Source organism: Leopardus geoffroyi, chromosome B3 (assembly GCF_018350155.1).
Source record: "Leopardus geoffroyi isolate Oge1 chromosome B3, O.geoffroyi_Oge1_pat1.0, whole genome shotgun sequence".
Classification (NCBI taxonomy): domain Eukaryota; kingdom Metazoa; phylum Chordata; class Mammalia; order Carnivora; family Felidae; genus Leopardus; species Leopardus geoffroyi.
The window spans coordinates 117,404,218-117,422,286 of record NC_059337.1 but is presented as its reverse complement, the minus strand read 5'-3'; the positions used below and the strand labels follow the sequence as shown (position 1 = coordinate 117,422,286).

General features: G+C 42.6%; 1 protein-coding gene across 13 annotated transcripts in view; it reads right to left on the bottom strand.

The window, feature by feature from the left end:
* Window positions 1-18,069, bottom strand: part of RGS6 (regulator of G protein signaling 6) — a 606,196-nt gene that overhangs the window by 568,289 nt on the left and 19,838 nt on the right. For 5 of the 13 annotated variants that reach the window (XM_045451440.1, XM_045451427.1, XM_045451438.1 and 2 more), the window contains exon 1: window positions 10,376-10,841. The exons of 2 other annotated variants lie outside the window; for them this stretch is intronic. The gene's annotated coding sequence lies outside the window, so the exon portion shown is untranslated. Of the gene's footprint in view, window positions 1-7,633; window positions 7,754-9,345; window positions 9,424-9,521; window positions 9,809-10,008; window positions 10,175-10,375; window positions 10,842-11,083; window positions 11,263-18,069 lie in introns of those variants that run through there. 6 more of the 13 variants (XM_045451432.1, XM_045451431.1, XM_045451441.1 and 3 more) reach the window with 6 other exon arrangements.

Genomic DNA, 18,069 nt, shown 5'->3' with positions numbered 1-18,069 from the left:
GTGTGAAAAGGATGTGAGGGGAGGGATATTCGTGACCATCTTCTTTTTCTCTAGTGTCACCAAAGGAGGAAGTCAAGACAATGAAGTATCAAGTTAAGAATGCTGAGAGCATTATTTAAGTCTCTGGATCCAGTCAGGCCTGAATTCCCAGATGTAGAAGTCACATAGGTTCCTCTTCTTGAGTTGGCTTAAATTTGCTTTAATTCAGTTCTTTGGGTTTTTTTTCTTTTTCTATATGCCAGAAAGCCCTGAATCTCCATTATCATCACCACCACTATATGCGTGTGGCATTCAAGTCCCTAATAGACTGGCCCCAATTGGAATTTCTAGTCTTGTCAATCACTGTCCATCTTCCATGGCCAACAACATGTCCAATCGCAACCCCAAGTAACTTATCCCAACCAAGGATTCCCAATAAGCAAAATTCAACTTAAGCCAATCTACTTCCAAATATGTCGTTCATAGCCAACAGGTCATTCCCCGTTAAGGATAATTAAAAAGACAAGAAACTGGGGCTTAGACACAGATTTTTTTAAGTGAGGGAGGGAGGTTGTAAGGCAGATGGCAGGCAGGGGAAGTGGTTTTTGCAGAGAAGCTTTTGAAAGCTACAGGAAGCCAAAGAAATGGAAACCTGGAATTGACAGCATATGCTTTGGCATGAAGCTTGATACCCTACGCATAGGGGTGAGACATCTGAGAGCTTCCTAATCAGTTATGCCGAGCAAGTTAAATAAGGTTTATCCCAAGATTCATCCACTTTACCCTTGAGCCACAGGAAGCTACTGGAGTCCGCGGTCAAGCTGGCAGTCAGAAAGTCTAAAAGGCACTGAACGTCTAGACAGAGAGCCTGACACAGTACAGGAAGAGGCCCATTTGCATGGGAACCGTGCAGGGCTCTAATAAAGCAAACCCTCTTACAAGCGTTTCACTGCAGAGGAGTGATCTCCTGGAAAATGGCAACAACTAGAAACTCGCTGTGGCACAACCTCTGTTACCAACATAAGGTGAGGAAAATGTCACTCACAATCTCCTTTGTTTTCTCTTTGTACTTTTGGTACATGTAAATATTTATTTTAAACAGTTTCACTTACTACCCAGATGTCCCCTGTCTCTGCTGCCCCTCAAGTTTTAAGTTCACCAACATAGACTTCCTGCCTGAAAGGTTTTTAAGGATCTGATTCTCAATCGGGGGATATTCTTTGCACACTTTGTCACCCCTGTACTTTTACTTAACTGAAATGCCTCAAGCACACCCTGGCCACCTCTGGCCCCTGCTCCCATCTCTGCAGGTCCCAAAGCCATTGGTTGTCAAATGTCCAATCTGTCCACTCAACATCTTCAATGAAATCTCTCCATAGTCTCTCCCCTATTTATGTGTGCTTATCTTAACACATCCTGTTTCTCCTCCCCCTCCCCACAGAATTTTAAACTTCTTGGTAACAAGAGCCATACCTGATTAATTATCATCTAGAAAAAGGTGTTCATCAGTGGGACGTATTGCCGATGAGGACAAGCCAGGCGAAAAGCAGGGAAAAACGGCAAGGACCTTAGACAAACCGTGACCTGGGGAAGGAACCCCCTCCCTGCCCAACTAAGAACTGACTAAACCAGAGATATCCAGGAACAATCTCTCCATCGGTAATGCCCTCAGCAATCACAATTTCTCAGCCTTATTCTGCACTTGGGGAGAATGCAGATCAACGGTGTTGAGCTACTTTGCCCAATGTCACAGACCCCGGGGTCCCAGCAGAAGTCAGCAGCCACGCTCCTAAACTATGTGCCATTCTAAAAGTTAAAGTGCCTTCCTCTAAAAAAAAAAAAAAAATCTAAAATATAATCAATAAATTTATTCTTCGTGAATGCATCCTTTCTATTTTGACCAGCTGCTGAATCAGTCTTTGTTTTAGGATGTACGGTCAGCAAAATAACATAATAGCATCTTCCTGCTTGGTTTGGAATCTGAACACAGTAGCACTTACATAGCAGCTTGAGGGAAAAAGACATTGGACATTTTTTTTAAGCTGTTGTCTTTCTTCTAGAGAGGTCACGCATATAAAAAACAAAGCCAGCTCAAACAAGTGTCTTGCTTGGATTGAGCAATGTACATCTACACAATATTTTTCTAATTAAAATTGGTTGCTAATGATTAAAAATGGATGGCGACAACAGGGCTTCCTGAGAAGAACATAGACTTTGCTTTAACACAGTCCTCACCTGTCCCTGATGGCTTCCCAACCCTGGGGTTCAGGGTCATTCATTCATCATCATACATGGGTGGCTTATCTTGCTTTTAGCACAAACTCCTGGTACCCATGAATTTGGTACCCATGTTTCTATCAAAAGTGGGTCAGAGGGCCCCACGTTTCAAGAAAAAAATGGGTTCTTACTCTGAAGAGCAATAATTGCTTTACTAAGCCATTATCAATACCTCCACCTGCAAAGCTCGCTGTTGTCTTTTTTCTTCACCTATGAAATTTCTACCGATTTCTCAAAGCCTGTCTCTACCAGGTCTGATGCTACAATGCTCTCTCTCCACACTGAACTGCACTTACTGTCTTTGTCATCTATTTGCCACCTAATCTGACTTACAAAATTCCATGCATTTTTCCCTAAACTGTCACTTAACATCCTTCATTGTTAATTTTCTATTTATTGCTAATATCTCTCCATGACAACTGAAGTGATCTCGAGGGTAGGGTCTCTGTCTATCCCCCATTTTGTGATACATCAGACTCAAGACTCTGTGATCAGGTAAGATTTAAATCTAAATCCCTCAGTTTCTCTCTACTCAATAACCACCTGACGTACGGCTTGCGGCTAAACCTCTGTTTCAGCCACAGTCTTCTCATCTATAAAATGGGAGTAATTACACCTAATTCTTTTTTTTTTTCGACATTTTATTTACTTTTGGGACAGAGAGAGACAGAGCATGAACGGGGGAGGGGCAGAGAGAGAGGGAGACACAGAACCAGAAACAGGCTCCAGGCTCTGAGCCATCAGCCCAGAGCCTGACGCGGGGCTCGAACTCACGGTCCGCGAGATGGCGACCTGGCTGAAGTCGGACGCTTAACCGACTGCGCCACCCAGGCGCCCCAACACCTAATTCTTTTTAAAAGGCTGTGATCTACAAAAAACTTTACAAGTGCTGAACAATATCACTTCACTCTTTCATGACAGATCCATAGCTTTGTAGGCTTGGCAACTTTTTATTTAGGAAACAAACAAGTGCTTTCTCAAGCACTGACTATGTGTGTGGTCTGGTGCTGGGTACAGGATAAAATCATGGTTAAAACAAACAAACAAACAAACAAACAGGGGCACCTGGGTGGCTCAGTCGGTTACCCCGTTAAGCGTTCCGCCCTTGATCGCGGGCCGAGCATGATCGGCTCAGAGCATGATCTCACGGTTTGTGAGATCGAGCCCCGCATTGGGCTCTACACTGAGCACAGAGCCTGCTTGGGATTCCCTCTCTCCCTCTCTCTCTCTGCCACTCCCCCATTCGTTCTCTCTCTCTTTCTCTCTCTCAAAATAAATAAATTTTTTAAGAAGCCCACAGGCAGAGGGAGAGACAAATACTAGTGCATAATTACAAACCAGGAAGAGGGCCTCAGTATATCATAAATCCAAGGTGACCTAGGCAGGCAAAATCAAGTAAACAATAAGAATGGGGTACCCTGCATCCACACCTGCCCCAGCCCATGTACCTGCACCCAGACCAGTCCATCTCTCTCTGTCAATACTAGTTCATCCTCCCTCCCATTTTCACCCACTGGAGCTGCCACTCTACAAGCCAGTAACTCAGCAAACGTTCACCCAACTCCTAGCCTGCCAAACACGGTAAGAGATCCCGAAGGCACAGAGGAAAAACACTGCACAGCCTTGCTTCGAGTATGGGTCACAAGCCGCCCTAAGAGACAGCCATGTAGCAGCAGCCCCTATTTTTCACCTCTCTTCCTGCTACTGATTAATGGCCTTTCGGCCCAAGGAAACAGACCCATCTTTGGCTACTGCAGAGGAAGATCCTTCCCACCCCACCCTCTCCACCTAGTGTCTGGGCCACCTATTTTCTACGAACCTTCTCAAATCCACTTTTAGCACTCTGGAGCAGGATTCTCCAAGGGACTTGGGAGTCCCTCAAATGCTAGGCTGATATAGGCAAGTCCTCACAGACTCACTTTGGAGGAGGTCATCGAGAGGACAGGACCACCGGGTGACCTGAGAGGGGGACGTGGGCACTCAGAGGCTCCTCATCCCCTCTCCAGTCCTTGGCATGTCTGCTCTGCCCATGGTTCCCAAAGTGGGAGCCACCTCCAAGGGCATAACCCTGGGAGAATCAGGCGCTGCTGAGCTCCGTCCAGACTAAACACATACCTGAACGCCATTAAGGCTCCTAGAAAACCCCTACGATTCTGGCAGGCAATTCAAGGCGGAGATTTTTATTTTGAGCGAAAGACAGAGTGCTGGTGGGGGAGGGGCAGAGAAGGAGGGAGAGCGAGAATCCCAAGCAGGCTCCGCTGTGAGATCACGACCTGAGCCGAAATCAAGAGGGGACGCTTCACCACTTAACCGACTGAGCCACCCAGGTGCCACATGGAGAGGGCTATTTATCTTGCAGCTGCTCCGGACAAAGCTCCTATGTAAGTTTCCTTGCTAATTAACACTGCCACCTACCAACCTGGAGTGAATGCTTCCCTGGGTCTCTTTGCCCTCTTGCACCCAGGTGGGTTTCAGATTACTGGGAAACTTCCAGGGCTGCAAACCAACAACTCGTAATCAAAATTATTAGAAAATAGACAATTGGTGTGACAGGGTCTGCCTTCTTGGGTCACTGTGCCTCCTCCGTGCAGCATGCTAGGCAAGTTGTCATTTTCTCCCAGCTACTGATCCTTCAAGGGGCATTCTGTTATTCCTATTTTACAGATGGGGAAATTGAGGTTCAGAAACACTATCAACGGGGTTTTAAATTGCCTGTTGTCCTACTTTAAGGGCCACCGGTCACAGGTCTCTGTCAGGGCTCAGGGCTGGCCAGGTCTCAGTACAGGTGCCTGAGGCACTTCAGAGTGAGGGCTGCCTCTGCTAGTTCCTGCTCAAGCCGGTTCAGGCATAGCTCGCCTCGAAGGGCTTTGCTAGAGGTGTGCATCACCCCAGGCATGAAAATAGCTTCTTGGGTGGGGCAGGTACTAGGCTAAGAGAATTCTACCCTGCAAAAACTTACAGGTTGGCTTTTTCCTTTAAAGGTTTTACCTAAGTACTTAGAAAAGCCAAGAAAGGGAGTCTCCACCACGACGCATTTGTGAACATCTACTTTGTCCAGATTCAAATAGTTACATTTTAAGTTCCCATCCATAAAAATGAAGGTTTTCTGCACCCTATGTTTCTAACGCCTAAGTAGAAGGATTAATTCTCTAGTCACGAAGTAGCCACACCAGGATGACCAAAAGTTGTGACTGGGGTATTTCAGCTACCTGCAATCTCCTGGCCATCAAATGGTTTCACTCCGTGTCCATAGAGGAATGTGGTAAAGAACACCCTTTCCTGTCAGGCAGGCCTGGGTCTGATTTCTCGTGATGCCACTGATCAGTTTTGTGGACTCACACAGGTTAATGTTTTCTCCAAGCTTAGGTCCCCATTTTGCGATGTTCTAATGAGCATTGTTCTACCTTTTGGCCGGGGGTTGGAGGGAGGAGTCTAGGCCACTGTTTCCTTGACCTGCTTTGGTAGTTGGGATAATTCATAGTGAATCTAGACACATACACACCCTTTTTGGAATGTATATGTGGTAGAAAACGAAATGCCTCTTATAGGTCTCCGGAAGGCAACAGTGAAGCATGCATGAGCCTTCCAGTTTGTAACATTTCAAGCAGGTACTCTGAGCTGTTATTTAAGGTAACTCATTAGGTTTAATGTTCATTTTAACAACCTACTTGTAAGCACTTTTGCTTCCCTTGCAGTTTGAAGAACTGGGTTTAATGACTGATTAGTACTCTTTTTTTTTTTTTTTAATTTTTTTTTTAACGTTTATTTATTTTTGGGACAGAGAGAGACAGAGCATGAACGGGGGAGGGGCAGAGAGAGAGGGAGACACAGAATCGGAAACAGGCTCCAGGCTCTGAGCCATCAGCCCAGAGCCCGACGCGGGGCTCGAACTCACGGACCGCGAGATCGTGACCTGGCTGAAGTCGGACGCTTAACCGACTGCGCCACCCTGGCGCCCCTGATTAGTACTCTTACTACAGATTTAATGGCTCCAGATTCTGGATGGTTATCTTTTTTATCTTGACTACTGGAGAAAGTTTTTCCCACAGAGAAAACCCAGCGCTTACAGTGAACCTCCTGGCGGGACACTAGGCAGATGGATGCAAAGAAAAGAGGGCAGGGATTCTGCCCTCAAGGAGCACAGCATCTAGTTCTGGGTGTGGTCCCCAGATCAGTGCAGGCAGCAGCATCTGGGCACTTGTTACAAATGAAAATTCTCAGGCCCCACCCCAGACCCACTACATCAGAAACTCTGGGGTTGACCCCCGAGCCACCTGTGTTTGAAAAAGCCCACTTCAAACAACTATCATCCTCATCACATGTCAAAACAACAAATATGTTAGTTTACTAACTAAAGCTGAAAGTTTCATTTATCTTTTGAAGCAGAGGCCCAGAGGCCACAGGCCACATGAGGTGGAGAAAATGAAACCAGAACTCAGGTATCCGTCCCTCCACATTCACACCCCACCCTACACAAGGCCAAGGTTCTTTTTCTTTTCTGATGCTTTAATCCCTCAATCTTATGTGAAGTCCCAAGTATTACCAAACCAAAGTAAAAACCTTCATTTTTCAAAGAAAACGGAAAAACAGAGGAACTACTCTCTTTGAAAATAAGAACCACTAACAAAAATTTAAATCTCCTCTATCAAAATCATCCAATAAACTAGTAGTAATTTACTAAACCTCTAGCACATCCAAGTTCCATTTACAAGATTTGAAAATTTGGGAGGCTGGGGGAGAGAAGTATACAAACACAGTGAATAGGGGTGCCTGGGTGGCTCAGCTGGTTGGGTGTCCAACTCGATTTCTGCTCAGATCATGATCCCAAGGTCATGGGATAAAGCCCCATGCTGGACTCCATGCTGAGTGTGGAGCCTACTTAAGATTCTCTCTCTGGGGTGCCCCGGGGGGCTTGGTCGGTTAAGCGTCCAACTTCCACTCAGGTCATGATCTCATAGCTTGTGGGTTCAAGCCCCATGTCAGGCTCTGTCAGCACGGAGGCAGCTTCAGATTCTGTGTCTCCCTCTCTCTCTCTGCCCCTCCCCTGCTTGTGCTCTGTCTCTCTCTCTCTCAAAAATAAACATTAAAAAACTTTTTTTAAAATTCTCTCTCACTCTGCTCCTCCCCCCATCGCAATCGCTTGTTCTCTCTAAAATAAGAAAAAATTTTTAATTAAAAATTTAAAAAATACAATTAATAATGTGAACAGAATAAAATCTGGAGGAATATACAGCATGCAGAAATGTCGACTGTGGTTCACCATCCATGGGAGAATTACGAATCTTTTTTCTTTGTATTTTCTTGAATTTTTTCCCAATGGTTATATATTACTTTGGTAATCAAGGAAGAAAAGTAAAACTTGTCTTTGAAATGTTACCTCCAAATCACTCAACACGAAGGTTTATTTTGTAATTCCATTTCTCTCCATACAGCAGGCTACTGTGTGTGTAGTAATTATTTATATCATGCCATATGTTGCAATGAGATGAAATTCAGGAAATATATTCCTTCTAGCTGGCACTGAAAAGGAAGAGGTTAAATGCTTTCCTAGGTTCAAAGCACTGTGAATTAAGCTAACTGTGAAGCTAAGGAAACATTTATTGAAATCTCTAAGAGCATCCTTTTTGAAAAACGTTGATATGACACATAGCTCCTTACTCATATCACCCTGATGTTTAACCCTTAGCACAAAACAGAATGTTCAGCAATTCCTGGCAAAGTCTTAGGAGTGCAGGGGACAAAATGCATGGGAGAATATCAGAGAAATAAGAAACAGAAGGATCCTACTTTCACATCAAATTCTGTCCCTGTGGACAAAAAAGACATCCAAAATTACTGGCAAATTTCACTGTCCCCAATACCTTTTAATTTTTTTTTTTCTTTCTCAAGAAATGTTTGCTCATGTAAAAAATATCTATGTTGGTTACTTTTAATCAATGAATCATAAAAAAAAATAGATAAATAAGGATTGTCTCATTTAAAGAGACATTTCTGCCACAAAAGCACTGCTGTAATGTTTCACTTGATAAGACAGATTTATCGCTTGAAGAAAAACTAGCACTGTTTTACTAAAACTCTCAGCAAAATAAATTCACTGTTAATTAAAGTCTCTTAAAGGAGATATGGAAGTAAAGTTAACCAATGCGATGGCAACGGAAAGGGAAATACTGGGGCACCTGGGTAGCTCAGTCGGTAAAGCATCTGACTTCAGCTCAGGTCATGATCTCAAGATTTGTGGGTTGGAGCCTTGCGTTGGGCTCTGGGCTGACAGTGTGGAGCCTGGAGCCTGCTTTGGATTCTGTGTCTCCCTCTCTCTCCGCCCCTCCCCTGCTCGCTCACTCTCTCTCTCTCAAAAATAAACAAACATTAAAAAAATTAAAAAACAAAAAGGAAATCCTAGTGGCCACCTTTTGTACCAAAATACCCACAATAGCTGATATTTCTAGAATTTACAGATGCCTTCAGGAAAGAATGAGTTATGGAGAGGGGGAGGGAATACATACATATATATAATATATATATATTATATTATACATATATAATATATATTATATTATAAATATATAATACATTATATTATACATATAATGTAATATATATTATATTATACATATAATGTAATATATACTATATTATACATATAATGTAATATATATTATACATATATATAATATATATATAATACCTCAACATTTATAGTATCTAAGATCACCATACTTATGCAACAATTTGGCTCGACGGTACCATCAGGGAACTCAGAAAGAACTTCTTATCTTGGGTTTGGCTGTTCAGCATGCAAGCTTTCACTTACAGAAGCGCATCCCCAAAGAGCCTCAAATGTCCCTCAGTCCTCTGCTTACTTTCTGTCACAGAGCAGTCTCAGCCATTGCAAAATTAACAAATTAATAAGACTAAGAACACATCATGATAAAGAATGTACAGCTTACAGAAAGTTTCTCCAACCCCCAGGTCCCACTCCCTGGAATTACCCATCCGCCTATGAAAAGTGATCTAGAGAAGCCTTGCTGTTAACATAGGAAGCCAAACCTATTAACAGTGTCCCTTCAAACACTTCCTGACAGAACATACACAAACTTGCGGCTCCGTCTGTAACTCCATCCGGACACTTAGAAGCCTGGTTCTTCGTCTTCCATCTCTCATCCCCTCCTGGTGAGAAAAGGGTCTCACCCTTTGGGCTTGGTCTAAGACTGCTTATGTTTGCAGTGTTACTTTGGGGTTGCTAAAAGGTATCGATTACAAACTACCTGCGGATCCAGCTTCTAAGCATTGATAAATGCTGAGGGGACAATCCCAAGCCAACAACAAGCCCCAAAATGTCTTCAATTTGTAAGGCAGAAATGCCACTCCTCCCAACAAGAGAGAAACAAATCACGTTCCTGCTCCATCAAATTACAAACGAATAACAAAATAAAATTAAAAAGCATCTTTCATTCTGAACAAAATTAAATTTTCTGGGTCACTTTTTTCCGTCTCGCCGGGCCACGTTTACAGCCTGACGGTGCCGGTGAACACGAGCTGTTCACGCCAACAGTTTAGCGGTCGCCCTCTGAGAGCGAATACCTACCTACCGTTCTCTTTCCTGCCGCAGTTCCCGAAGAACAGACCCCCGCCCCCACCCCTGCCCTCCCCACCTCACCACTCGCCGGCGCTTCTTCTTGCAAACCGCAAAAGGGCGAGGTTTATCACAGAAAAAGTTAATGAACGCCTGCTTCTGGGGTAAAGGTGCCCCACCTGCGATCACAGCATCGGAAGACTGGAAGTACCTAAGAGCACGTACCCTCTGCTCGCCGGCCCCAGTCACTGAGCGCTTCGCACCCAGAAACCCAGGAACATGATTTATATGCAGACCTGCACCCATCCCACACAAGTCCGCACGCCAGCTTGCCTAACCACTTATGTAAGCTCGTGCCTCTACAGTCCCAAACTGCACACACACGCACAGCCCGACACCTGTCACGCATCCGAAATGGACAGCATCCACACCCAGGAGACGAAATGAAATCAACACATATGAAGGGGGGGGGGGAGGGTGTCTGCCGTTTTAAAACCTCTTTTCCCCCAATTGTTTCCTGCCCGTTTTTGTCACAACTACAATTACCTTAGCAACCAAAGAATTGCACTGACTCCCCCTCCGGCTTCTGAATTTCTCCTAAAGCCAAGCTTGCGCCAGGTTCATGGTAAAGCTAGAGAAGCCCGGAGAACGAGGCACCGGCAGCCTCTGGGGAGCGGAGGGGACGTCGGAGGCGGTCTCCCCGCTGCTCTCCGGCGACCCGCCTTGTCTTTGAGAGTTGCCGCGGTGGCGAGCGCGGGGTTTAGGGAGCGGAGAGCGAAGCCCGGGGCCGGCCAGGAGGCGCGGCGGGTCGCATGGTGCCGGGGCGCGGGGCGCTCGGGATCTCCGGCGCTCGCCCCTCGCCCGCCCCAGGCCGCCGGGGTCCGCGGAGGTCGGTCCGCCCCCTCGGCGCCCGCCCGCTCCCGCAGCTGGGGGATGCCGGCGCCGGGCGGAGCTCTCGCTGCGAGCAGGGCCGGGCGCAGGAGCTGCCCCAACTCCCGGAGCCGCTCAGCTCAGCTCCGCCGCTCGCGAACCGCCGCAGCGGCGCCCGCTGTCGGGTGTCGGGCAGAGTTGCAGCCCCGCGCCGCGCGCACCTGGGCGCCGGCACCTGGGCCCGGAGCAGAGTGGCGCGAGGCGGAGCGGGGCGGGGCGGGGCGACCCGGGGCGGGGCCGGGAGGTCCCCGGGGCGGGGCAGGGCGGGGCCGGGCGGGGCCCAGGCACCTGCGCGCGTCCCCCGGGCGCCGCCTCTCGGCTCACCTGTTCCTATGCGCCTCGGACGGTGCAGACTGGGATTTGCCCGAGGAAGGGAAAGCCTAGAAATTCCTGGCACTTTATCTGCTGCCGAGAAAACTGGCAGACTGGCTCGGCGATGCGGAGGCTCCTTCTGTCAGTCCCCAGAGCTGGCCGCGTCTGGAAACTTCAGCGGCGTCAGGGTTGTCTTAGGGATTCCTGGTCCGGAGTGGTTTGCCGGTAGCTTTCAGTCTCTCGCTGACGTGTAGCTGGCGCCCTCTAAATTAAAATGGGCCACAGCGATCGTCAGGGATATTGTGACTAACCTCGTCATTTTAATCGATTCAACATTTACACCACATGCTGTGTTTGGAGTATTTTATGATCATTCGTATCTGGAACACCACGAAAGAATTTTCAAGAGAAATTAACTCTGCAGACGTTCTTGGGGAAAAGAGGAAAAGGTTGAAGATAGAAAATGAGAAAGGGTAACTTGAACTGAAGACATTCTTTAATGTGGGATCTTTGAAATTGGATATTTGGTTAAAAACTCAGGAAACTGCAGGTGAAAATAGAACAACATTGTTGGTACTGGATGGTCACCATGGGAGCATTGTGCAATGTCAATGTAACCAATATCAAGAATAATTTATTCTTGAATTGTGTAGTGTTACCAGGAAAACAAAAACTCGAAATAAAATATCTAAAGATTTCTAAAGATGGATGACCTGTCTTCATCCACGTGGGTCACAGGTTGAAATTTAATGTCTCCTTCCCAAGATAAATCTCCTTTCCCACCATTCTATATTGACTAATGGACATATTCATTCTTTCATCCAATTAACAATAATTAGCACCTACCCTGTGTTAGACCCTCTGCCAAGCACTAGAAATTGATAAAATAATGGTCCCAGCCCTCAGACCCTTCTGCTTAATGGGGACGTACCCAAGCAGATATATGTATTACCTGGGGCTAAGTCACAAAAGTGGTGCCACCAAAACCTGGAAGAAAGCCTGCAACCAAAGGAAACCACACTTAACCTAATGAGTAAAATGTAATTTCATTAGATGCCCCAGTTATTTCATTTGTTAAAATATGAAAATTTTCTGTTCCCAGGTTTATTTGGTGTAAGCATCTTCGTGGAGCTGGCTGCAGCTGTTTGGAACAGGTAGAGAATGGGCTTCTTACTGAGAGATGGGGGATGGGAAGGGGGTCTTCCTTTTAAGGGGAGCCCTGCATTTCTGAGACCAGCAGCTTCTTGAGGGTCAGGCATCAGGGAACAACCATCTGGAAGTATAAGCAGTGAGCTTCAGGTGCATCTGAAGAAAGGTCTTCAAATATAACAAAATACCTAAGAACAAAATACTTAAGAATAAACTTAACCAAGGAGGTGAAAGATCCATACACTGACAATTACAAGACATTGGTGAAAGAAATTGAAGAAGACACAAATAAATGGAAAGATATCCCATGTTCATAGATTGGAAGAATTAATACTGTTAAAGTATCCGTGCTGCCCAAAGCCATTTACAGATTCAACATAATCTGTGTCAAAATTCCAATGACATTTTTCACAGAAATGTGTGTGGGGGGGGTGGAATCCTAAAATGTATATGGTACCACAAAAGACCCTAAATAGCCAAAACAGTCTAAAGCAAGAAAAGCAAAGCTAAAGGCATGACGCTACCTGATTTCAAATTTCAAACTATATTACAAAGTTATAGTAATCGAAACAGTATGGTAGTAGCATAAAAACAGGCACATAGACCGATGGAGTGCCCAGAAATAAATCCACATGTAAACAGTGGGTGAATATTTGACAAGGGAGCCAAGAATTAACTGATGTTAGGAGAACTGGATATTCACATGCAAAATAATGAAACTCGACCCCTATCTCACACAACTCACAAAAATTAACTCCAAATGGATTAAAGACTTAAGCGTAAGACCCAAAACTGTAAAACTACTAGAAGAAAACAGAGGAAAGTCTCTTTGACATTGGTCTTGGCAACCATTTTTTGGATATGACTCCAAAAACACAAGCAACACAAGTAAAAATAAACAAGTGGGACTATATCAGACTAAATAGCTTCTGCACAGCAAAGGCAACAGTCAGCAAATTGAAAAGGCAACTCATAGAATGGGAGAAAATATTTTCAAGCCATCTATCTGATAAGGAGTTAATATCTGATGAGAAGTATAAGAATTCATACAACTCAATAGAAAAACAAAAACAGGTAAAAAATGGGTGAGGGACTTGAATAGACATTTTTTTTTCCGAAGAAGGCATACGGATGGCCAACAGGCACATGAAGAAATGCTCAATATCACTAATCATTAAGGAAATGCAAATTAAAACCACAATGAGATATTACTTCTCACTTGTTACAATGGCTATTTTTCAAAGAGACAAGAGACAAGTATTAGTGAGAAAGTAGAGAAAAGGGAACCCTTGTAAACTGCTGATGGGAATGTAGATTGGTGCAGCCACTATGGAAAACACTATGGAGTTTCCTCAAAAAATTAAAAATAGAACTACCAAATAATCCAGCAATTCCACTTTTGGACATATATCCCCCCCCAAAAAGTGAAAACACTAACTCAAAAAGCTATATGCACTCCCATGTTCATTGCAACATTTTCCACAATAGCCAAGACATGGAAACAACCTGATTATCCCTTGACACATGAATGGATCTCACACACACAAATACACACACTTACTATGATTACCAAAATTTTTGTCAAAATCCCAACGGCATTTTTCACAGAACGACCCATTATTTAGCCATACAAAAAGAAGGAAATCCTGCCATCTGCAACAATATGGATGGATCTTGAGGACACTATGCTCAGTGAGATAAATCAGAGAAAAACAGTGTATGAGCTCACTGTGAAATCTAAAAAAGCTGAATTCATAGAAATATAGAATGGTAGTTTCTGAGAGATGGGAAAAATGAGGAGATGTTGATCAAAGGGTACAAACCTAGTTATAAGATGCATGAGTTTTAGGGATCTAATTACAGCATGATGACTATAGTTAACAATACTGTATTATGCTTGAAAGTTGTTAGAGTAAATTTTAATTGTCATCTAAACACACACACACACACAAAGTGGTAATTTTGTGATGGGATGAAGTGTTAACTAACCTTACTGTGGTAATCATTTTGCAATATACACGTGTATCAAATCATCACATAGTACACCTTGAACTTCATGGTATATATCAGTAAAGCTGATTATTATATATAATCAGATATTTTTATATGTATTTACTTATATTCAATAAATTTTAATTTACAATTCAATAAAATTTATACATATTTACTTATATTCAATAAATTTGAATTTGCAATTCAATAAAATAATTACATATGTATACATGTAGGTGTATATATTTTATACACATAGACATATATACTACATATTTTTATTATATATATAACTTATATGTAATTTTAATATAACATATATTTATATTATAAATATTATATATATATATATGTAATGATAAAAATAATTAACTTCATAGAGACAGGCCATACTTTTTGCTACCATGGCCAACAGATTGGTTTACATACCAGGAATTGAACAAACAAGTAAATATATTAAGGATATTGGTAGGCAGTTTTGTCACTGTTGGAGAAGGGAATTACAGATATAAAAAGAGGAAAGATTAGAATAAACCCAATGATGTGGCTTGAAATTAAAGAAGATGGTATGAAATGAATTCTACTTTACACAGATGAAAAGATAGAAAAATATACGAATATGTGCATATATATGTTGATATGTTTCCTAGTTCCATTCACTGAGAGAGCCTAAATGCAATAGTACCCCAGTAGCCATGAACACACCTAATACTCAGACTTTGGTTTTTAAATACCATTCTCCACCAACGAGAACTATGGCTCCATGTGTAGTGAGTAAAACCAGAATAATTTGTTGTGCAAGGAAAATGAAAAGGTACTTAAAGAATTATGGAGATACGTTCAAAGAATATAGGATCTAAAGGGGTCTCTATCAGCCAAATCTAGGACAATTTAAGCATCAAAATAAATAATGACAGCAACAAGTTGTAACCTTTGAGTAAAATAGAGATGAGTCCATGCTGATAGAAAGAAATAAGGGAGAAAGGAAAGTTCTGCTAGTAGAATACAACCAATAGAAGAAGAAAGAAAGATAGAATGTAGAAAATCACGATGTTACAACCATCATTTTGATTGATTCAAGCCAGAATCATCAATGGATGCTAAAATTTGTGAGTAAAAGTTTGATGAGGAATGAAATACTTACAGTGTCTCAAAGTATGTCCCTAAAAATAGTCATTAATTCTCATCAACAGACCATTAATTATTAATTAACAAAGACAGCACGCTTACTAATTAATATTACAACTGTAATATTTGGGAGATACCATCTTAATCAACTGGCAAAAGTTTACATAAATAAAAACCAGTAATGGAAAAAACCAACCTCATGTTGCCTCCTGACAGAATACAGTCAAAAGAACACAGTAGTACTTCTTTTGCATAAATATAAAAGTCATGAGGAAACATCAGACAAATGCAAATTGAGAGAAATTCAAGTAACTGGCATGTATCCTTCAAAAATGTCAAGGCTATGAAAGTAAAAATTGTTGCAGATTAAAAGTCACTAGAGAGACAAGACAACTAAATGCAAGAGGTGATCTTTAATAGGATCCAAGGCCTATATAAATGACAGTAATGGCATAATTGGTGAAATTTCAGTGGATTTTATTAGATTACATTGGATCAGTGTTACTCTCCTGATGTGAGATTGTGCTGTGGTTATTTAGGAATGTCTTTGCTTGTAGAAACTACACACCGATGTATGACAGGGTAAGGAGGCTTCATATCTGCAGCTTACTCTCAGATGATTCAGAAGTGTTAACAACTTGAAGAATATAAGGCAGTTCTTTGAACTATTTTTGGCAACTTTTGTGTAATTTAACATGATTTAAAAATAAAAATTTCCAAAACGTATCAAGATACAATTGTTCTCCTTAACAAAAAACAAACACAATAAAATAACAACAGAAAATCATCTGCACTTTCAAAAGTGTTCACTGTGGGTTTTAAGACTCAGCTCACTGTTAGCTGTACTGAAAATATAATTTGATCTACTATTTTGTGAATATATACAATAATGGGATTCGGCCCAACATTTCATTCATTCGCTCAGCAATCATTTATGAAGGCCATGCTGTGTACAAGAATCTTTCCCCCAAACTCCTCTAAAGTATAAAATAAAATACACTTATAGGTAAACTCCTAAATCTTTTGATGACCTCATTACCCAGTGAGGAGTTGCAGGGAAGTATGCAATAGAATTGATCGTGGTGTAGCTCTCAAACTGGGTGACAAAGTGAACAGAACAAAAACAAGCTGGCAATTTAGTCGCGATGACTACACTGGCAGGTGACGATGGGAAAATATGGTTGGTTAGTGTCAGTGCATTTGGTGCATGTGTGCGTGGAAGCAGATTTGCAGAGGAGATGAGACTTGGCACCCTGTGGCCTACTTCCTAGGACTGTGACTTTGTGACAGTTGACAGCTCATGATGCGTTTCCTCAGACCCCCACATTTTCTCTTCCTCACTCTTAATGTAGTCTTTTCTTTTCCTGAGAATTAAGGGCTATGTACTTTGCACTTTGACAATAAAAGGAAAAAAGATTCTGGATAAATTTGCCTCCTGTTCAATCTTGACAGAAAATTAATTTCCTGGCTATTTTTAAAAGGGTCTTTCTCAAGGGGTGGCTTGAAGTCCACAGTATCCATATTGCCTGAGGCATTTAGGAAACTTAGCAATGAATATTCTTTTTTTTAATTTTGTTTATTTTTTTTTTAATTTACATCCAAGTTAGCATATAGTGTAACAATGATTTCAGGAGTAGATTCCTTAGTGCCCCTTACCCATTTAGCCCATCCCTCCTCCCACAACCTCTCCAGTAACCCTCTGTTTGTTCTCCATATTTAAGAGTCTCTTTGTCCCCCTCCCTGTTTTTATATTATTTTTGCTTCCCTTCCCTATGTTCGTCTGTTTTGTATCTTAAAGTCCTCATATGAGTGAAGTCATATGGTATTTGTCTTTCTCTGACTGACTAATTTCACTTAGCATAATACCCTCCAGTTCTATCCACGTAGTTGTAAATGATTTCATTCTTTTTGATTGTCGAGTAATACTCCATTGTATATATGTACCACATCTTCTTTATCCATTCATCCATTGATGCACATTTGGGCTCTTTCCATACTTTGGCTATTGTTGATAGTGCTGCTATAAACATGGGGGTGCATGTGTCCCTTTGAAACAGCGTACCTGTATCCCTTGGATAAATACATAGTAGTGCAATTGCTGGGTCGGAGAGTAGTTCTATTTTTAATTTTTTGAGGAACCTACATACTGTTTTCCAGAGTGGCTGTACCAGTTTGCATTCCCACCAGCAGTGCAAAAGAGATCCTTTCTCTGTTGTTGCCTGAGTTGTTAATGTTAGTTATTCTGACAGGTATAAGGTGGTATCTCATCGTGGTTTGTTTTTTTTTTAATTTTTTTTAATGTTTTTATTTTATTTTTGAGACAGAGAGAGACAGAGCATGAGTGGGGGAGGGTCAGAGAGAGAGGGAGACACAGAATCCAAAGCAGGCTCCAGGCTCTGAGCTGTCAGCACAGAGCCCAACGCGGGGCTCGAACTCACAGACGGTGAGATCGTGACCTGGGCCGAAGTCGGAAGCTCAACCGACTGAGCCACCCAGGCGCCCCTCTCATTGTGGTTTTGATTTGTATTTCCCTGATGATGAGTGATGTTGAGCATCTTTTCATGTGTCGGTTGGCCATCTGGAGGTCTTCTTTGGAGAAGTGTCTATTCATGTCTTTTGCTCATTTCTTCACTGGATTATTTGTTTTTTGGGTGTTGAGTTTGATAAGTTCTTAATAGATTTTGGATACTGACCCTTTATCTGATATGTTGTTTGCAAATATCTTCTCC